At 49.6% G+C, this 22,756-nt stretch overlaps 1 protein-coding gene across 12 annotated transcripts in view; it reads right to left on the reverse strand.

The window, feature by feature from the left end:
• The window catches only part of NF1 (neurofibromin 1), a 1,956,660-nt gene that overhangs the window by 1,060,559 nt on the left and 873,345 nt on the right, over positions 1-22,756 (reverse strand). The window lies entirely within an intron of this gene.

Below are 22,756 nucleotides of genomic sequence, written 5' to 3' on the forward strand. Positions count from 1 at the left end.
GTTAAAAGTGTACATGCTAAGTTGGTATTTGCAAGATGCTTATAAAGACAAAAAAAGGTTGTCTAGTTTAGAGAACAATACAAGGCAATCTAAGCAACATATTTAGCTCTTCTTCAATTTAGATATGTAATTTCAATGGGTAGGAAGGATAAGAGTAAGGCACATCATTTTGCTAAATGTTTAGCTCTTCAATTTAGATGTGTCATTTCAATGGGTAAGAAGGATAAGAGCAAGGCACATCATTATGAAACCACGAGAGACATGCCAAAGGTGGGTCTCTAGAAGATCCCACTCCACTGGCAAGATATGGAGCATCTAGACTTTTGTCAGTGATGCTTGATAACTAATTCTAAAACATTTATATGTCTTTTTAGAACTTGTATTTCCCCTGATACTACCTTTGTAATTATCTGTTGCCCGTGGTTCTTTTATTTGTACTAATATATTTTTATCTCAAAGCAAGACGTGTATGTGATACATTTTAAGCCACTGGAAGTAGGACTTTTTCTCAAGAGCTAAAAGCATCTGCTATTCGCAAATCCTACACATTTAGCTTACTCCTGGAGGAGTAGGAATAAACAAGGATTTAAAGGAACAGAAGCTTTCATGCCTTTGAGATGTCTGAAACAATGGTAGCACCAAGGCCAATAGAAGGGTTGCTACTGATAAATGAAAGAAGGGAGGCATGCAGCTTGCAAGACTGAGCCGTATAATGAGAGGCAAAAGAGATGTGCCAAAGCAAACTACATAAATGAGCAATGTTGAGAGGTCGTAGGACGGTACCCGCATGCTATTACTGCACATGCCTTTCCAACGAGATCTAAACAACGCATAAGTCTTTCCAAAGCATATCTTTACCACAAACATCTTTACCACGCATGCCTTTACAACGCAATATTAAGTACTTCACAGGTGAGTATTAAGCATATATACACACACCCACACATATATATGTACAAATGCACACATATGGAATATGCTACTTACCAGTATGCATCTGTTCTTGGCATGTAGAGCTGCAGAGTTGTACACTTAGCATAGATCGCCATCTGGTGTTGGGCCCGGATGTTTGCAGTTTGTTTTTGTTCTTTGGACCGTCTTTGGAAGTCACGAGTTCGGTGACTCCTCCTTCGGTCCGTACTGCGCATGGGCTTCGGCTCCATCCTCAGATTGTTTTTCGCCAACAGGGAAATGATGGAGCGTAGTAACAGTGAGAAACCCATGTGTGTTGTATCTAAATAAGATGGACTGGAACGGATACAGGTAGCCGGGGAGGTGGGTGGGCGTGTACAACTCTGCAGCTCTACATGCCAAGAACAGATGCATACTGGTAAGTAGCATATTCCGTTCGAGGCATATGAGCTGCAGATTGTACACTTAGCATAGATTATATAGCAGTACCCAACCTTAGCGGCGACCACCGGTATCCGTTGCAGTAGTTTGAAAAAGTGTCTTTAGTACAGCCTGGCCCACACTAGCTTGCTGCTTGGAATGCACATCTACACAGTAATGTTTTGTGAAGGTGTGCGGTGTTGACCATGTGGCTGCTTTGCAGATGTCATCTAAGGGTATGTTCCCTAGAAAGGCCATAGAAGCCCCTAACTTTCTAGTAGAGTGGGCTTTAGGTGGAACAGATAATGTTCTTTTTGCCTTTTGATAGCAAATTTGTATGCACTTTACAATCCACCTAGCTATCCCTGATTTAGAGATGGGGTTGCCTTTATGTGGTGGAGAGAAGGAGACGAACAATTGTTTAGTCTTCCTGAAAGGTTGCGTTCTCTGTATGTAGTACAGCAAAGCCCTTTTAACATCAAGTGTGTGTAAAGCCCTTTCTGCAACAGATTGGGGTTGCGAGAAGAAGACAGGTAATTCCACCGATTGATTGAGATGGAAGGGGGAAATGACCTTGGGCAGAAACTTCGGATTTGTACGAAGTATGACCTTGCTGTGATGTATTTGTAGGAAGGGTTCCTGTATAGTGAAGGCTTGTATTTCACCAACCCTTCTAAGGGAAGTGATAGCTACGAGAAAAGCTGTTTTCCAGGTGAGAAACTGTAGCTCACATTTATGCATTGGTTCGAAGGGCGGACCCATTAGCCGTGTAAGAACTACATTTAGATTCCATACAGGGGAAGGTGGTGCCCTGGGAGGAATTACTCGTTTAAGGCCTTCCATAAAGGCTTTAATAGCGGGCACTCTGAACAGTGATAAATGCTGTCTGTTTTGTAGATAAGCAGCGATCGCTGCTAGGTGTAGGCGTATGGATGAATATGCCAGGTTACACCTGTGAAGATGGAGCAGATAGCATATAATGTGCTGTATGGATGCATCTAAAGGGTTGATTGTATTGTTACGGCAGTAAATTACAAATCCTTTCCACTTTGCGGCATAGCATGCTCTAGTGGTAGGACGTCTGGCTTCCATGATGATGTTCATGCAATCAGGGGGAAGGTTAAGGTATCCAAATTCTAAGATTTCAGGAGCCAGATCGCAAGGTTGAGCTGAGCTGGGTCCGGGTGCCTGATTTCTCCATGGTTCTGGGTTAGGAGGCATGGGGACAGGTGCAGTTTTTGATGTGGTACCACTGATAGTTGTAGTAGTGTGGTGTACCACGGCTGCCTGGCCCACATTGGAGCTACTAGAATGAGTGTGAGGGAGTGCTGTTGTAGCTTCCTTACCACTAATGGAATTAGTGGGAGAGGTGGAAAGGCGTATGCAAATCTGCCTGACCAGTTCATCCATATCGCATTGCCCTTGGACAATGGGTGTGGGTATCTGGCGGCGAAGCTTGGGCATTTTTTGTTTTCGTGGGTGGCGAAGAGGTCTATCTGAGGATGCCCCCACTGTTGGAAGAATGGGTGAAGAACTTGTGGATGCAGTTCCCATTCGTGTAGTTGTTGCGTTTGTCTGCTGAGCAGATCTGCCATGGTGTTTTGTACGCCTGGAACGTGCTGTGCCAGGAGAAAGATGTTTTGGGGAATTGCCCATCTCCATATGCTCTGGGCTAAGCGGGAGAGCTGGGGAGAGTGTGTCCCCCCCTGTTTTTGGATATAATACATTGCAGTCATGTTGTCTGTGCGAATGAGGACTGCTTTGCCCGAAATCTGTTTTTGGAAAGATTTTAGGGCTAGAAAGATCGCCAAGAGCTCCAGATGGTTGATGTGGAGCGATTTTTGCTGTGGCGTCCATAGACCTTGCATTGTGAGGTGTAGGAGGTGCGCTCCCCAGCCGGAGAGCGATGCGTCCGCTGTTAGAATCACCTGAGGAACCAGGTCCAGGAACGGCCGCCCTTTGGAAAGGTTTGTGGTGTTCCACCACTGCAGAGAGTGATGGGTGCAGCCGTCCACCAACACCAGATCCGTTAGCTGACCCTGGGCCTGGTTCCACTGTTGCGCTAGGCACTCTTGAAGTGGACGCATGTGGAGTCTTGCATGGGGCACTATGAAAATGCAAGACGCCATCATTCCTATGAGCTTCATAAACACTCTTGCTGGAAGAGAGTGTTGAGGAAGGAATGTTTTGCGCAAAGCTTGTATGCTTGCGATCCTGGCTGAGTTTGGATAGGCAATACCTTTGGAGGTGTCTATAGTGGCCCCGAGATATTGCTTTGTGCGAGATGGTACAAGGTGGGACTTTTGGTAGTTCACCGTGAAGCCTAGTTGGTGGAGCAGCTGGATGGTGCTGTTTGTATGTTGCACACATTGGTGGTAGGACGCGGCTTTTATGAGCCAGTCGTCTAAGTAAGGGAAGACGTGAACGTGTTGACGCCTGAGGTGTGCTGCTACTACCGCTAGGCATTTGGTAAATACTCGTGGTGCGGTGGTGACCCCGAATGGGAGAACCGTGAATTGGTAATGCTGACCGTCCACCACGAACCTGAGGTACTTCCTGTGAGAAGGGTGTATTGGAATGTGAAAGTATGCGTCTTTCAGATCCAAGGTAGTGAGAAAGTCTCCCTGACAGAGGAGCGGGAGGACCTGTTGTAGGGTGACCATGTGGAAATGGTCTGAATGTATGTATGCATTTAGAGGCCGGAGGTCCAGAATGGGCCTCAGGGTCCCGTCTTTCTTCGGTATTAGGAAATACAGAGAGTAGACCCCTAGATTTTGCTGATTGACGGGGACTTGCTCTATAGCATGTTTTTGGAGGAGGGAGAGCACCTCCTGTTTGAGCAGTGTGGAATGTTCTTGAGACATTGGACGGTGCCTTGGTGGGATATTGGGTAGGGTAGATGTTAACTCGAGACAGTACCCTGACCGAATAATTTGGGTCACCCATTTGTCCGATGTTATGGATTCCCATGCGTGGATAAAGTTTTGTAGTCTGCCCCCGACCGGAGTGGGATGGTCTGGGGGGAGCGGAGGGAAGTCATTGTGCGGGCGGGGTGGCAGAACGGGTGGTGTTAGTTTTGCCCCTGCCCTTATTGTTGTTGCCTCTGTAACCACCCCTTTGAAAAGGTATTTTGAGGAGGGGACTTGTAGGAGGTAGAGGCGCTATCGGTGGAGAAGCCTCTGCCTGTGCCACGAAAGGATGAGCGTCGAAAGGAACGTTTAGGGGCCTGTGTTTGGAGTGCCCCCATAGACTTTGCTGTGTCTGTGTCCTTTTTCATCTTTTCCAACGCTTCGTCCACCTTTGGCCCAAAGAGAGTTTGTTGGTCAAAAGGGTGATTTAGTATGGACGCCTGGACTTCAGGCTTGAACCCTGAGATCCTGAGCCAGGCATGACGACGAAGCAGGACACTGGTATTTATGGCTCTAGAAGCAGTGTCGGCTGCATCGAGGGCACACTTAATGGAGGTGTTTGTGATTAGTTTACCCTCCTGTATCAGGTCATGAGCCTTGCGCTTGTGTTTTTCGGGGAGGTGCTGCATAAGAGCCTCAAGTTCGTCGTAGTGTGCTCTGTCATAGCGCGCAAGTAGCGCTTGTGTATTCGCAATGCGCCACATGTTTGCAGCTTGGGAGGCGGTGCGTTTGCCAGACGCGTCTAAAAGTTTGGATTCCTTGTCTGGCGGCGGGGCTTCTCCTGAGGACTGGGAGTTAGCCCGCTTTCTAGCTGTGGAGACAACTAGGGAATCTAAGGGAGCAGGGCCCTTAATGTATGCAGGGTCTGTGGGTGCCGCCTTGTACTTTTTTTCTATTCTAGGGTTCAGTACCCTGGCCCTGACAGGGTCTCTGAATACCTCTGCAGCATGCTTGGTGACACCTTTAAGCATGGGCAAGATAGACGTGGATTTGTCCTGAATGTCAAACGTGTCCAGTAGGAAGTAGTCTTCCACTGGTTCGCTGTGCATGTCCACCCCATGGTAGTGTGCTGCTCTCTGCACTAAGTGATGAAACCCTAAGGAGTCCTCTGGAGGGGACGGCCTGGATGGGTATAGGTCGTCCTGAGGCATATCAGGTATGTCAGGGTTGTGGTAGTCTTCCCATGGGTCTGGGGTCCCCGGTGGAGTGGGGTCCATTGGGGCGTCCGCCGGGTCATAATCCGGATCCCCGTCATCAGGATCTGGGGACGGGGTCGGGGAGTGATGAGGTAAAGGTGGCGGAGGGGGAGGGGGTGGAGGAGGCAGAGGAGGAGGTAGTGGGGAGGGCACTCTGAGGGGAGAAGTAGCAGAGTCCTTCCGTTTGGGTGGTGGAGGAGGAGCCAGTGTGTCAAGGCGTCTTTTCTTGATAATTAAAGTCAATAGCCCAGTCTTTGGATCTTTAGATAGAGTCTTTTGCAAAGGGTCTGGTGTGAACAGAGCCAGTGGCGCCGAATCGTCCGCTGGCGCCGATAGTTTTGGAGCCGAGGGCTTCGATGGTTTCTGTGCGCCATGCTTTTTTGGAGCCTCCGGTTTTTTCGGCGCCGGAGCGTCGGTGCCGACAGATTTGTGTTTGTGTTTGGTCGGCACCGAGAGTCCAGGCTTCGGCACCGGTGGCTTCGGAGTCGAGCTGGGTATCCCTTTCTTCGGTGCCGAATGGTGTTTTTCGGCACCAGGCGTCGGCTGGCTCGAGCCCGAGCTGCCGTGAGACTTCTGAGGCTTCGACACCGGGCCCGAAGGTGGGGTGATAGAAGCTGTGTGCTTGGTTTTGCCCAGGCCTGCAGGCGAGGGTGTAACCTGAGTCTCTTTGGTTTTGGGCGCGGGGGTGGGAGGGGGTACAGTACTCACGACGCGCTGCGCCGGTGTGATGTCCTCCACGTCGGAGTCGTCGGCCTCGGAAGCGCGGACGACGTCGTCCTCCTGCTGGGTGTGTAGTTGCCCCGAAGCTTCGGCGTCGTCTCCGAAGATGTCCGGTGGAGCCGCGGTCGAGGAGTGCGCCATGGTGCGTCGAGCTCTTCGATCCCGGATGGACTTTTTTGATCGAAAAGACTTACAGGCGGGGCAGTCTCTGGCCTCGTGTTCGGGAGAGAGGCAAAGGTTACACACCTGATGGAGGTCGGTGTGGGGAAATTTAGACCCACATTTAGGGCACTTTTTGAACGGAGTCCTTTCCATCGGCCGGGACCGGAGTCGAGGAGGGCCCGAAGGCCGGTGCCGATGTACGGGATGGAGAAAAGTGCCGCTTCGAGAAATGAAGATATGATGAAGAAACTCGAAGAACGAGGATTTTCCGTCGAGGCTGGAACCGTAGAAGTTCGAAGCCGGAGCACGAAGTATCACATCCGAGCCCGATGGCGGAAAAAAACAATCTGAGGATGGAGCCGAAGCCCATGCGCAGTACGGACCGAAGGAGGAGTCACCGAACTCGTGACTTCCAAAGACTGTCCAAAGAACAAAAACAAACTGCAAACATCCGGGCCCAACAACTGATGGCGATCTATGCTAAGTGTACAATCTGCAGCTCATATGCCTCGAACATAGATATATATATATATATATATATATATATATCTACACACACACACACACACACACACACACACACACATTACCTTATCAACCGCCCATAAACCCTACCAACCCTAAAAATACTCTTGCCACCCAAATACCCCTACCCACCCTAAAAATACCCATGCACCCAAATACCCCTACCCACCATAAACTCTATAAATACCCTTGCCACCCAAATACCCCTACCCACCATAAACTCTATAAATACCCTTGCCACCCAAATACCCCTACCCACCCCAAACCCTAACAATACAGTTGCCACACCACTACCTCTACACCCCCTAACTCTGTAAATAGCCTTCCACCCAAATACCTGTAAACACCATATGGCCTAAAAATACCCTTACCCACCCAAATACCCTTACCCACCCTAAAGCTTAAAAATACCTCTGCCACCCAAATACCCTTACCCACCCATATATACAGAGAGCGAGAGACAGACAGAGTAAGAGACAGAGAGAGAGAGAGAAAGGCTTTATACTTACCTGCGAAATACTTACATTTTCGCTGTAAACGCATGAGGTATATGCGTGGTAAAGACATATATTGTAAAGATTGGTATTGGTATTGCGTGGTAATGGCTGTGCTGTAAAGAAAATGCTACTTAACCAGTATGCATTTGTTCTTGGCATGTAGAGCTGCAGAATCATATACTTGTGTATAGATCGCCATCTGGTTTTGGGTTCGGATGTTTGCAGTTTGTTGTTGTTTTGAAAGAAGTTAAGTGACTCCTCCTTAGGACGATAGGGCGCATGGGCATCGACGAACAAGTTAGTTACCTTCGGTAACGATGTATCTGTAAGAAACATTAGTTAGTTAGATTCCTCACCTTCGAATATCTCCAGGCATCAGGCTGGATTCGGAAAGATTTTTCGTCAGCAATACCCCTTGCGCGTCGCTAGGCGTCGTCTGCGGCCCCGCGTCCGTCGTCGGCATCGTGCGCCGGAATGACGTCAGAGTACTTAGTCATCGCCCTCGCGCGCTGACGTCAGTTCTTGTACCTAGCTTTCCGCGCCAGGAACGCAGAGCCATGCAAGAGATCGACACTGGTGGCAAAAAAGTCTAGGGGCCTGAAAAGGATAACCTTAACCCTAGATGTTGGTTCGCAGAACGGGGAGGATGGGTGGGTAGGTGAGGAATCTAACTAATGTTTCTTACAGATACATTGTTACCGAAGGTAAATAACTTGTTCATCTGAAAGAAACACGTTAGTTAGATTCCTCACCTTAGAATAGATACCCCAGCAATACCAACCCCGGGGGTGGTCTGCGAACCAAGATCACACCAGAAAGTCCTGGAGAACAGAACGGCCAAAGAAGCCGTCTCTCCGGACTTGGCTGTCCAGGCAATAATGCTTGGCAAACGTGTGCAGCGAGGCCCACGTTGCTGCCTGACAGATGTCCTGCAAAGGGACTCCCCGACCCCGACCCAGGGCAGTCGTCGCCGCCATGGCCCAAGTGGAATGGGCCCTCAGCCCAACAGGAGGTTCCGTTTTTAGCTAAGGAGCAACAAGCTTTGATGCACAAAACGACCCACCGAGAGATGGTCCGCTTGTGCACCGCCCGCCCTTTCTTAGCCCCCACGTAGCCAACAAAGAGTTGGTCGTCCACCCGGAACTGTTTTGTGCGGTCCAGATAGAAGGAGAGCGCACGTTTTGGGTCCAGACGATGGAGCCTCTCTTCCTCTTTCAAGGGATTCGGAGGCGGAAAGAAGGAGGGCAGCGTAACAGACTGCCCGATCTGAAAGGCAGTCACAACCTTAGGAAGGAAGGGCAAGTGCGGAGCACAACCTTGTCTGGATGGATAGAAAGAAAAGGAGGCTTAGAAGAGAGAGCCTGGAGCTCACTCACCCTTCTAGCAGAGGTGATGGCTACCAGGAAAGCAGTCTTAAGCGTCAACAGATGAAGAGGGCAATTATGAAGTGGCTCAATGGGAGCGCACATCAGATATGTCAAAACAAGATTCAAATCCCGGAGGAAACATGTGAGTAATGCCCTTAAGGAATCGAGAAACAGAGGATTTGAAAAGAGAAGGCTGATCAGGAAGCCAGAGGAAGGCAGAGATAGAAGAAAGATAACCTTTAAGAATGCCCAGAGCAGAGCCCTGCTGGGCCAAAGAAAGAATGAAGAGAAGAACCTCAGAAAGAGGGGCGGAAAGGGGATCCACAGCCTTTGCTGTGCACCATGCCACAAATTTGTTCCACCGGCAGGCATATACCGTTTTAGTGGAGGGACGCCTGGCTGCCAGAATCACATCGCAGACTTCAGGAGGCATCAACTGCCGCCGCTCAATCTCCACGCATGGAGATGGAGACTTGACAGGTTCGGGTGGAGGACCGTCCCCTGCTGCTGCGACAGAAGGTCCTCCTGAAGAGGCAGTCGTATCGGGGGATCGATTGACAGACTGAATAGCTCGGGATACCAGTACCTTCGTGCCCAATCCGGAGCCACCAAGATGACTTGGGCCCGGTCGCGTCTGATCTTCTTCAGCACTCTGGGCAGAAGTGGTATAGGCGGAAAGGCATACAATAGACCGCAACTCCATTCGCGACGAAAAGCGTCACCGAGCGAGTGCCGCCTTGGAAACTCGAACGCGCAGAACTGCTGACATTGCGCGTTCTCTTCGGTGGTGAATAGATCTAACCAAGGCTCTCTCCACTGCCGAAAGAGGCCTTGCGCCACGTCCGAGCTTAGACGCCACTCATGATCCATCATGCACCGGCGGCTGAGTTAGTCTGCTCTGGCGTTCAGCGAGCCCGCCAGATGTTGAACCACCAGGGTGATGCCCTGATGTTCCAGCCATGTCCAGAGGCGCAGAGCCTCCTGACAAATGGTCCACGACTCCACCCCGCCCTGTTTGTTGCAATACCACATGGCGGTGGTGTTGTCCGTGAACACCTGAACCACACTTCCCCGGATAACGGGAGGAATGCCTTCAGTGCAAGTCGGATGGCTCTCAGCTCCAAAAGGTTGATATGGAGCTAAAACTCCGCCGGAGACCAGAGGCCTCGGATCTCCGCCTCCCCCAAATTGCCCCCCCATCCCAGGAGGGACGCATCCGTCACTACTACGTGCTCCGGTAGGGAGAGGGATCTGCCTCTGACCCAATCGCGGTTCGTAAGCCACCACTGCAACTGCTGTGCAGTGCCCTCCGAGATCAAGACATGGTCGGACAGGTTGCCCCGATGCTGGGCCCACTGAAACTTCAGGTCCCACTGCAGAGCCCTCATTCGCCACCTAGCGTAATGCACTAATAGGATGCAGGAAGCCATCAGACCCAGAAGCCACAGCACCAACCTGACCGAAACCCGGGATAGAGGCTGAAAAATGGGAATCAGAGCCTGAATATCCCAGACCCGCTGTTCCGGAATTGTGCCAGTCCAGAACCACTCCGATGAAGAGGAGCTTCTGGGAGGGACTCAGATGCGACTTCGGCACATTGACGGAGAACCCCAGCAAATGCAGGAGGTCGTCCGTAGTCTGGAGGTGGTAGACTACTTGCTGGGGCGAACCCGCATTCAACAGCCAGTCGTCGAGATAGGGGAAGACTGGAACCCCTAATCTGCGCAGATGAGCTGCGACCACCGCCATCACTTTCGTGAACACCCAAGGGGCACTGGTGAGGCCGAAGGGGAGCACGGTGAACTGAAAATGCTCCTGACCCACCGTGAATCGCAGGTAGCGCCGGTGGGCCGGCAGGATGGGGATGTGGAAATATGTGTCCTGCAAGTCCAACGCTACCATCCAGTCTCCAGGGCCTAGGGCAGCCAGAACCTGAGCTAAAGTGAGCATCTTGAACCTCTCCTTCCGGAGGAAGGCGTTGACGCTCCTGAGGTCCAAGATAGGGCGTAGGCCCCCTTTGGCCTTCTTGGGAACCAGAAAGTAGTGGGAATAGCAACCACGACCTATTTCTGGGCCAGGAACGCGCTCAACGGCCCATTTGGCCAAGAGGGCCGCAACTTCCTCCCGCAGTAGATTCAAGTGATCCCCCGACATACGGTGGTACTGCAGTGGCATGGCTGGAGGGGTCGTCTCGAAGGGGAGGGAGTAGCCCCTTCGTACGATTTGCAGCACCCACCTGTCCGACGTGATGGAACGCCAGTGGAGCAGGTGATGGCGAACTCTGCCGCCTACTGGCGTGGAATGGGCCTGAAAGCTCGGACTAGGAGGGCTTTGAGGCGGATGCTGCCGGGGTGGATGTGGACTGACCGGCACGTTGTCCCCCAGTACCGCCTCGGTGGAATCCACGTCCGCGACCGCGTGCAGGTTGAGTCTGCGGCCGGTGGCTAGGCGGACGTGAGGGGGCGCCCCTTCCTTGGCCACAAAAGGGGTGAAAGGCGGAAGTTTGAGGTCGCGGGGCCGAGAGGCCCAAGGACTTGGCCGTAGCCCGGGAGTCCTTTAAGCGCGCTAGTGCACTATCCGCCTTATCGCCAAAACAGCGAGTGCCATCAAAGGGCATTATCCATGAGGGTACTCTGGACATCCCCCGAGAAAGACGTGGACCGCAGCCAGGCGTGGCGATGGAGCGCCCTACCCAGCGAGTCTGTAGTGTCTAGTCCACATCGTATAGCATGTCTTGCTGCACCTCGCCAGTCGGCAAGAGACTGGGCGAGCCGTGTCCTGGCCTCTTCCGGACACAGGGGCAGCACGTCCTCTACCGTATCCCACAGAGAGTGGGAATAACGGTCCAAGAGGCAAGCGGTATTCAAGGATCGCAGGCCCAAACTAAGGGAAGAGAACAGCTTCTTTCCAAACTGTTCCAACCTCTTGGATTCCCGATCCAGAGGAGCGGACGGGAAGGAGGATTGGGAAGTAGAGGCCTGGATAACCAGACTCTCGGGCGTGGGTTGTTGGGACAGAAAACTGGGGTCGCCCGGAGCAGGGCGGTGGAGCCGGGCCACGTTCCGATCCACAGGAGGTACTGTGGAGGGCTTGGACCAGGTGCCCTGCAGAACGTCCACTAGTGCCTCATTAAACTGCAGCAGAGGCTCCGAGGAGCTTGCTGACGGTTGAAGCACTTCCGTGAGGAGGTTAGTCCTCACGGCCACAGCAGGCAACTCCAGCCCAAGGGCATCGGCCGCCTTGCGCAGCACCACTGAAAAAGCTGCACCTTCCTCGGAGGAGATATGAACTCAGTGTCCAGGGAGGTGTCCAGACCACTGGCATCCCCCAGTTCGTCTGCCCAGTCCTGTGATAAATGGGCCTGCCTGCCCATAGGGTCCTCAGACCCCTCCCAGTCGCCCCTGTCATCCGATTCCTGATAAACAGGGGGAATAACTGGAGCCGGGCGGTAGATGAAATGCTCATCCATCGGCGTCGGATGCGGCGTCAGACGGCGCCGCACCGGCACCGGGCCCGGACCGGGGCTGAACCGGAGAACGGAGTCGTCCGGAGACGGCAGAGATCCAGGCCTGGATCCCTCATGGCCGAGAGGAAGGCACTGATCTCCGCCGGAGTCGCGTCAGTCCCAGGGACCGGCGGGTATGGGGACGGAAGCGGCTACTGCGGCTCTGACGGAGCCGCGGGGGTGGGACCACCCTGACCCTCGACCGAGTCGTGCGACCGGCGAGGGGAGTCCGAAGAGCGGTGTCGCCTCTTGGACTTCTTGGAGTGCTTCGACTTACCCGAAGTCTTTGATCCCGACGAGCGGTGATGGTGGCTGTGGCTCCGCGACCAGTGCTTCGACCTCCTCCTGGACTGGGACCTTGAATGGAGTGGAGCTGAGTGTCGAAGCTCGAGAAGCTTACGGGACCGCTCCCGCCTAGCCTTCGAGGTCAAGGCCTGACAGTCGAGGCACGATTCCGCATCGTGGTCGGGCCTCAGACAGTAAAGGCACCAGCGATGGTGATCCGTCACCGACATCAGTCGGTGACAGGAGTCACAGGCTTTAAACCCAGGCATCCTACCGGCACCAGAGTCGAGTCGACAAGTAGTCCACAGAGTCAAACGCCGACGCCGCCAACGAACGCGGAGCCGCAGACGACGCCTAGCGATGCGCAAGGGGTATTGCTGACGAAAAATCTTTCCGGATCCAGCCTGACGCCTGGGGATATTCTAAGGTGAGGAATCTAACTAAAGTTTTTCTTTCAGATTCCATCCTCAGATTGTTTTGCGCCATAAAGGGTGATGGAGTTTGTGAGAAACAGAAATAGTTGTCCATGTGTGATGTATCCAAGTAAGATAGTACTTCAACAGATAAAGGTACCCAGGGAGGTGGGTGGGCGTATATGATTCTACAGCTCTACATGCCAAGAACAGATGCATACTGGTAAGGAGCATTTTCCGTTCGTGGCATACGAGCTGCAGAATATATACTTGTGCATAGACTGTACAGCAGTACTCTCCCTAGCGGTGGCCACCTGTATCTGTTGCAGTGGTTTGAAAGAGTGTCCTTAGTACAGCCTGGCCCACACTAGCCTGTTGTTTTGCCTGCACATCTACACAATAGGTTTGTGAAAGTGTGCGGTGTAGACCATGTTGCTGCTTTACAAATGTCATCCATGAGAATGGTCCCCAAGAATGCCATAGAAGCCCCTAGTTTGCGTGAGGAATGCGCTCTACGGGGAATGGATAATGTACGCTTTGCTCTTTGGTAGCATATCTGGATGCATTTAACGATCCACCTAGCAATTCCAGCTTTTGATATAGGATTGCCCTTATGTGGTGGTGAGAAAGCTACAAAAAATGTGTTTACTTTCCTGAAAGTTTTTGTCCTTTCAATGTAGTAAGAATAGCTCTTTTGACGTCAAGCGTATTAAGAGCCTGTTCTGCTACTGAGTCTGGTTGAGGAAAAAAGACTGGTAGCTCAACAGACTGGTTAAGGTGAAAAGCAGAAACGACTTTGGGTAAGAATTTAGGGTTTGTCATAAGAATAACTTTGTTGTGACGTATTTGTAAAAATGGTTCTTGTATGGTTAATACCTGGAGTTCACTAACTCTTCTGAGAGATGTGATCGCCACAAGGAAAGCTACTTTCATGTGAGAAATTGTAGCTCACTTTTATGTAAAGGTTCAAATGGGGGACACATGAGCCTGGTAAGGACAATGTTTAGATTCCACACTGGAGAGGGTGGAACTCTGGGGGGGGATTTTTCTTTTAAGGCCTTCCGTGAATGCTTTAAAGGCAGGTACCCTAAACAATGACAAGTGTTGTCTCTTTGGTGGGTAAGCAGCTATAGCAGCAAGATGTAATCGTATAGATGTGAATGCCAGATTACATTGTTGTAGATGCAGGAGGCAACAAATAATATTTTGAATTGAAGCATCTAGTGGATTGATTTTGTTGGTATTGCAGTAGATCATGAATCATTTCCATTTAGCTGCATAGCATGCTCTAGTGGTAGGATGTCTAGCCACCTTAATGACGTTCATACAGTCTGGCGGGAGATTGAGGTAATCAAACTCAAAGTCTTTAGGAGCCAGATCGCTAGGTTCAGTTGAGCTGGATCTGGATGCCTATTCTTTCCAGGGTTCTGCATGAGAAGCTTTGGGGAAAGGTGCAACTTTTGATGTGGAACTACTGAGAGTTCCAGCAGGGTTGTGAACCATGGTTGCCGGGCCCATGTTGGAGCAACTAGGATCATTGTGAGAGACTGTTTGAGCTTGCGCATCAGTAATGGGATGAGCGGGAGAGGCAAAAAAGTGTACTCAAATCTGCCGGACCAGTTCATCCATATCACATTGCCTTTGGACAATGGGTGTGGATACCTGGAGGCGAAGCTTGGGCATTGTGTTTTTAAATGTGTGGCGAACAGATCTATGTCTGGGTGGCCCCACATTTAAAAATGCAATAGGTCTCGCCTTTTATTAAGTTAAAGTCATTTGCTTTGCTATACAATACCATTAGCAAAGCAAATGGCTTTAACTTAATCAAAGGCAAGACCTATTGCATTTTCAATGCTTGTTTTTTAAGGCACAGGAGATTAAGTGAATTGCCCAGAACCACTGGATGCTTTGCCTATCGAAGACTGAAACCTCATTCCTCCAGTTCCAAAGTCGACAGCTCTGCCAATAGTGCCACATCACCTGCTGTGATCTAGGGCAGCACAAGGATGATACAGGGGTATATAGTGGGAATGAAGGGCGGCACAAGTAAGATACATGGGTATATAGTGGGAATGAAGGGCAGCACAAGTAAGATACATTGGTATATAGTGGGAATGAATGGTGGCACAAGTAAAAGACGGGCATATAATGGGAATAAAGGGTGACAAGAGACGGGCATATAGTGGGAATGAAGGGTGGCACAAGTAAGATACAGGGGTATATAGTGGGAATGAAGGGTGGCACAAGTAAAAGACACTAGCATATAGTGGGAATGAAGGGTGGCACAAGTAAGATACAGGGGTATATAGTGGGAATGAAGGGCGGCACAAGTAAAAGACACAGGCATATAATGAGAAGGAAGGGCGGCACAAGTAAAAGACAGGCATATCATGGGAAGGAAGGGTGGCACAAGAGAGGCATACAGTGGGAACGAAAGGTGGCACAAGAGAAGGGTATATAGTGGGAAAGAAGGGTGGCACAAGTGAGACTGGGGCACATAGTGGGAATGAAGGCTGGCACAAGAGACGAGCATATAGTGGGAATGAAGGGAGCCACAAGTAAGATACAAGGGTATATAAAGGGAATAAAGTCTGGAACACGCACTATGGGGTGGAGTTACTGCGAGGAGGGTGGTAAAGAGAATATAAATGGCACAGACTGGAAGGAGGGTGGCGGTACTGGAGTGAGGGTGGCAGTGCGAGCAGAGTGAAATGGCCCCTGAGGTGGTATCAACCATCAGGAGTATGCTACAGGAAGCTGGCCATGTACAGGGAGTGAAGCCGGAGGGGTGGTGGTGTAGCCAGGAAGGTGAACAGCACAGAGAGATGATAGATGCAGAGGGACACAGAAGCAGGGTGATATGGAAATGGAGGGTCGTATAGACAGAGTGAGTATGGTACAAGGACAGCACCGTAGAGGTGATAGATAGGAGGACATGAAGCAATGCGGTTTGTGGGGATCAGACAGGCAGGAGGGGGCAGTGATCCAGGAAAAAAAGCGAAGGGAAATGTGGTGCAGATCAGAAAGTCAGGAAGGAAAAAAGTTGGAGGCCAAATGGAGGGTAAGGTACAATGCAGGGTGGTGCGAGGTGGTGGGTAGTTTGTAGTACAGAATTGCTAACTGTAGTACAGTTAGTAGTGAGTAGTGCAGAAGTGCTGGCTCTGGGAGGATTAGTAGTGAGTAGTACAGGAGCGCTGGCTGTGAAGTCCCGTATTGGATTGTGAAGGCTCGCAGACAGAGTAGAAGCTTCCTTCGCAGTGAGCCTCACCTCCCATAGCAGTGATATAAGGGTACCGAAGGAAGGCTGGTTTTTGGGTTGGTGGGCCCAGCACTTGAGCATGACATTGTACATAGCTGTGGGGCAGACCTCCGTGCACTGAAGTAAACAGCAAGGAGATTCCATGTTTACAGCTGCTGGTGATACTCTGAGAGGAAGGAAGGGGGGGAGGGAGTGTCGGTGCTTCAGACACAGCCACCGGTGTCATTGACAGCAGCGTATGTTACGAGCATTACCATTACAATTACTGCCGGCTGCCCCTGCTGCTGTGCGAAATGAGCAATGTGTATCCCCTGTCTCAGCAGACCAGGCTGTAGTGGCCAGACCGCATGTCTCCTCGTTTCCTTCGTTTTATATATATATAAGTTCAATGTCTTTTACTTCCCAGCGACAATGTGCAGCGTTCCAGTAATCAGAGCAGATAAGGCGCTATGTGACATGCATGCTTACTCATATGAAGTCAAAAAGATTGCTGGCCAAAGTTCAGAAGTAAGTATTCTGGGCCTTATTCAGAAAGTTATTTTTCTGCAACCCCCTGTGACTGATGTGCGGGAGTTCAGTGAAGAACAGACCGGCGGCCGGTCTAAACAGTGTGGTGTAAACACTTGCTCCTAATCGCACAAAGCGAGCAAGCCTAAGTTTCCCACAAAGGGCTCCAGCTGGTTCTACACACAAGAAAAGTTTCAGGACAGCAAGTTATCTCCAGGGCATGTGGGCCAGTCCCGCACCAAAAAGACGCCGTGCCGGTGCCGCTGTCCCTGCAGCCGCGCCTGCGTCTCGAAAAAAAAAAATCAAAGATGGTGTCAGCCTGTCCAGATGGACCGTCAGAAAAATGGACAGGGCGGTAACAAAAAGGCCCGATTCCCGATCACATGCCAGTGTTAACCCTAAAGGATGACGCCAGCCAATGGAAAAGAGGGGCGGGGTTTCAAGTCCCCTTCCGAAAGTGTATTGATTCCAAAAAGGCCCTCGCATGGCGAGAGCAGACATGTTAAACCATGGCTCACCTTGGGCAAATATGTTCAAACATCGCCAGACATAAATGTGAATGGACTAAAGGGCTCAAGCATGCTCCAGAATAGACATGCATGTTTAAGCATGATCAAACATGAATGCATATGGGGAATTATGTTCAAATAATAGCAACGTTTCACCAACATAGTCAAACATGGATGGACTTAGATACACACTTTTAAATATGGTTAAACACAGTGACATACGTTCAAACATGTTCTAACATGGGCGAAGTTCGAAAATGATCAAATATGACCACACAAGGCAAAACATGGCCACACAAGGTAAAAACATGGCGACGTAAAGTGAAGCATGGCCACGAAAGATCAAACACGTCTGCACAAGGTCAAACATGGCCACACAAGATCAAACACAACTGCACAAGGTCAAACATGGCCACACAAGGCAGAGACGTTTTAAAGCATGGGCAAAGTGGGCTCTGGCCCAGGGCCCCAGCCTTTCAGGAGCCCCTGATGGATTCAGCCCTGTTCTGCAGAGAGTCTTGCCCTGATGACCTTGAATAATTCTTACACAGATTGTTTTAAATACAGTTTTTCCTTTAATTTATTTTTTATGTGGGCGATGTGTGAGAGTCTATTGTAGACATTTTGCAGAGAAAGGTTGTGTTTTTGTTTCATGCAACACTCTAATAAGTTTCTTTTAGATCATAACAGGACCTCATTTGCGATAAATGGAAGAGTGTCACAGAGATTATTTTCCATAATATTAGTGAGCTGCTACTGTTACACACTAAGACCCGGCCAAAGAGAGCATGAAAGAGCTAAAACTGGATCAGAAATTCAAAGCTGTTCAGAACAGGGGCCCCCGAAATAGGTTTGGTCCAGGACCCCAAAAATCCTTCAGAGGTCCCTGACACAAGGTCAAATATAGCCGAGCGCGTTGTCAAGCATGCTAAAACATGAAACATTCTCAAGCGTGTTCAAACATAATTAAACATGGTGGCGTTTTTGGTGGCCTTCAGCCGTGCTCAGACCTAGTCACGTGTGCTCAAATGTCCTGTCACACTTTCTTCAGAAATGGGTTGTGGTTGCTGAAGGGAAATACTACGCTTCATATGTTTTAGGCCACCGTCCAGTGAGACCACATCTGATGACTACAGCCGAGTACATACATGATATGATATGTGCTAAACATTCATGTCACAAACCTCAGAAGTCTGAGGGCCTGGAGCTGAGTCCGTGGCTGGGCACCTGAAGTTTACTGCAGCGGGTGCGTTAACCACCGGTACTAATCTGAACCCATAACAGATGGCTGAGTCCAATCTGGGCAAGAAGGGAGAGCGCAGCTCAGTCCCAAACAAAATATTACTGCACCATAAAAGAGCATTATAATAGTACTGCTCATACCTCCAGGAAACGACGAAAACATTTTCGGAGATTTATTCCCCGTCATTTGTTGTTTTGCTGTTTAATGTTGTCCCTTCTCCGCTCTGTCGTTTTATGTTTTGCTTTGTTCTCACCCATTTCTGTAACTATCACTACCTAATAGTAACAATAGCTGCCACCCATACTGTAAAACGCCTTGTCACCCTGATTGCACTGTAGTGTGCACTATACAAAAGAAAAACATGAATCCATTCTGAACACGGGATCGACAAAGCCCATGGGCTGTGACTTTGCAGGAGTGTGAGGCAACACACTTTCTCCTGGTGCCTGTGGAGGGTGAGGCTGCAAAAGACCATTCAGTCTCTTGACCGCGCCTTTTGTCCTCCTGTGTCTCGCAGCTATGAGATCTCAGACTCCGCCTCACGTGGTAATACCCCTCCCATTGGCAACTCCAGCCATCACAGTCGAGCCCGCCTCTTATTGGGACATCTAACGAGAACAAGATTGCTCGTTGGTTTGGGCGCCTTCTGCAGAGATCTCTTGGAACCTAAATCCTACTAAAGAGGACACAATGGGCACCACTCACTAGGCGACAGCAAGATTTTTCATTTAAAGTTCACAGAATCAACTTGGTTTGTAGTGTATGCGAATCAATGAATTAAAGACAGCAAACGCGCAGACTAGTGAGTTTACCAGAATCAGCCTTGAATGCTGGAACAGAAGCCGTTAGTAACGTTAGCCAGACAAAAAATGTAGTTGCAACCAGTTTCTGGCAAAGCACATTTTATTTCTACCCTTGAAACGATTACTTAAGTACCAGGAGAGAGTTCTTGGTTTAAACAAACTTTTAAAAAAACAAGCATTAAATCACGTCACGAAAAACCAAGATAGCGTTGGCTTGTCCAGATGCGCCGTCCGAAAAATGGATAGGGCGGGAACAAAGAAGCCCAATTGCCAATCATGCGCTAGCGTTTAACATAAATGCTAACGCAAACCAATGGAAAAGAGGGGCGTGGCTCCAAGTCCCCTTCCGAAACGGTATTGATTACCAAACGCCCTCACATGGCATCGCAATCTGATTGTGTACCCCTGGAAGATGTTCTATATTTTTTGAGGAATGGCCCATCTCTATATGCTTTGCGCTAGGTGTGAAACCTGCAGAGAGTGTGTGCCCTCCTGTTTTTGTACATAGTACATTGCTGTCATATTGTCCGTACGGACTAGGACAGCTTTGTGTAGAAGTATTTGGAATGATTTTAATGTGAGAAAAATCGCCAGTAATTCGAGGCAATGGATGTGTAGCAGTTTCTGTTGATGTGTCCACATACCCTGAATGGTATGGTTTAAGAGATGAGCTCCCCAGCCGGTGAGCGGTGCGTCTGCTGTTAGCAATATATGTGGAACCGGGTCTAGGAACGGCCGCCCTTTGGAAAGGTTTTGTGTGTTCCACCACTGCAGAGAGCGATGTGTGCGGCTGTCCACCAACACCAGATCTGTTAGCTGACCTTGAGCCTGGTTCCACTAATGTGCTAAACATTCCTGTAATGGACGCATTTGGAGTCTTGCATAAGGTACGACTAAAATGCAAGAGGCCATCATCCCTATTAGTTGCATAAACACTCGAGCTGGTAGTGAGTGTTGAGGTTGAAAGTTTGTTATGAGAACTTGCATGCTGGCTGGATTGGGGTATGCAAGGGCTTTTGAAGTATCTATTATGGCGCCTAGATACTGTTGGGTGTGGGACGGTTGAAGATATGACTTGGTGAGGGTTATTGTGAATCCTAAGTCGTGCAGCAGCTGGATTGTTTTGTGTGTGTGGTGCACACAACCGCTGCGGGACTTGGCTTTTATGAGCCAGTCATCGAGGTAAGGAAACACATGAATATTTTGTCTTCGCAAGTGAGCTGCTACTACTGCAAGACATTTTGTGAAGACTCTGGGTGCTGTAGTCACTCTGAATGGGAGCACTTTGAACTGGTAGTGCTGACCGTCTACTACAAACCGTAGATATTTCCTGTGAGCAGGGTGAATAGGAATGTGAAAATAGGCGTCCTTGACATCTAGAGTGGCAAGCAATTTGCCTTGATGGAGCAATGGGAGGACATGTTGGAGAGTGACCATGTGAAAGTGGTCGGATTGTATGTACAGGTTTAACGCTCTGAGGTCTAATATTGGCCTGAGTACCGTCATTTTTTGGGATGAGGAAAAAAAGGGAGTAAACCCCTGTACCTTGATGGTGTATGGGAACCGGTTCTATTGCGTGCTTTTGCAAGAGAGAGAATCTCTTATTTTAGAAGTGTGAAATGTTCTGTGAATGTTGTTTGGAAGGTATGTGTGGAGGAGTAGAGGCGAGTTCCAGGCAGTAACAAAACAGGAAAATTTGTCTCACCCACCTGTCTGTGGTGATGGAATTCCAGACAGGTAGGAACTGTGAGAGTCTTCCCCCAACCGGAGTGGAATGATCTGGGGGGACAGGTGGGAAATCACCGTTTTGTGGTAGCAGAGGTGCAGGTGTTACCGTGACCTATTCCTTTGTTGTTATTTCCTCTGTAACCTCCTCTAAAATATCCTCTGTTAGAGGAAGTTTGAGTGGGGCTTTTGTAGGAATAAGAAGTGTTGTCTGTCCCAATGGTTTTGGAGGCGCCCCTATAAAAAGAGCATCGAAAGGAACCTCTAGCTGTTGGTAACTGTAAGGCCCCCATGGACTTAGCTGTTTCCGTGTCTTTTTTCATTTTTTCTAAAGATGTGTCTACAGTAGGTCCAAACAAGTGTTCTTGATCAAAAGGCTGATTAAGAATCCGAGACTGCACCTCCTGTTTAATACCAGATATGCGTAGCTATGCGTGCCTGCGCAGTAAAACGCTTGTGTTAACAGCACGAGATGCTGTGTCTGCTGCATCTAGAGCACATTTGATAGAGGAGCTTGTAATTAGCTTTCCCTCTTGTATGAGGTTGTTAGCTTTAGACCTATATTGTTCTGGAAGATGTTGCATGTGTGTCTCAAGCTCATCATAATGCACTCTATCATACCAGGCCAGCAAAGCTTGGGCGTTGACAATGCACCAGTAATTTGCTGCCTGCGATGCAACCCGTTTACCAGATGCATCCAATAATTTAGATTCTTTATCCGTAGGAGGGGCATCACCTGAATTAGCGCGTTTACGGGCATTTGACACTACTAGAGAATCTAGAGAGAGCTGCCCCTTGATATAAGCTGGATCACTTGGAGCTGGTTTATATTTTTTATCAACCTTGGGGTTGAGAACTCTAGCCCTGACAGGGTCTTTAAATACATCAGGGGCATGTTTATTCATACCTTTTTACATAGATAAAGTACCTGGTGACTTTTGTGATTGTTTAAAAGTCTCCAATAAAAAATCTTCCTCCAAAGGGTCTGAGTGTAATTCTACCCCATGAGATTTGGCTGCTCTATTTATGAGTTGCGCAAAACCTTTCAGGTCCGAGGGCTTGTCCTCTGTGTGTTTCGGTCCCCAAGCACTCGGCGTCGAAGCAGTCTTTGTTGTAGATAGAACAGGGCGTGGCACAATCTCTGGTTTTGGCTTTTGTTTCGGTGCCGAAGATGTTTTTTCGGTACCGCTATGTGGCTGGCTCGATCCCGAGCCGCCTGAAGGCTGGTCTCTGGACTTCGGAGCCGGGCCCGAAGGCGGGGCATCTTAAGTATTATCGCGGTGTCGACCTGAGCCGGAAGGGAAAGGTGTCACGGAGCCTTATATTTTGTTTTAGATGGGGCAGGGGTCTGGATCAGGGTACTCACGATCCGTTGACCTGGAGTAACCATCTGATCTTCGGCATCTGATTCGTCGGCCTGGGAGATGCTGATGTCTTCATCCTCCAGTACCTGTTCTTCTGGAACATCGGGCCTGCATCTAAGATGTCGTCCAGCAACCGAGGTAGTTGATCAAAACATTATGTGACGTCAAGCCCGACGATCACATATGGTTTTCTTTGACCTGAAGGAAGCACCTTGAGACCCTCACGGGTGAATAGTGCGCTTTAGAAGATTGATTGATTGATTGAGGAAGCACAGGCCTCGCAGTCTTTATCCTCGTGTTCTGGAGAAAGGTAAAGGATACAGACCTCGTGGAGATCAGTGTGGGGGAATTTAGCACCACACAGGGGACATTTTCTAAATGGAGTTCTTTCCATTGCCTGCAGGGCCTGATGGTGCAGATAGGCCCAACGGCCCG

This window comes from Triturus cristatus, chromosome 3_2, assembly GCF_964204655.1.
Source record: "Triturus cristatus chromosome 3_2, aTriCri1.1, whole genome shotgun sequence".
NCBI classification, from domain to species: Eukaryota; Metazoa; Chordata; class Amphibia; order Caudata; family Salamandridae; genus Triturus; species Triturus cristatus.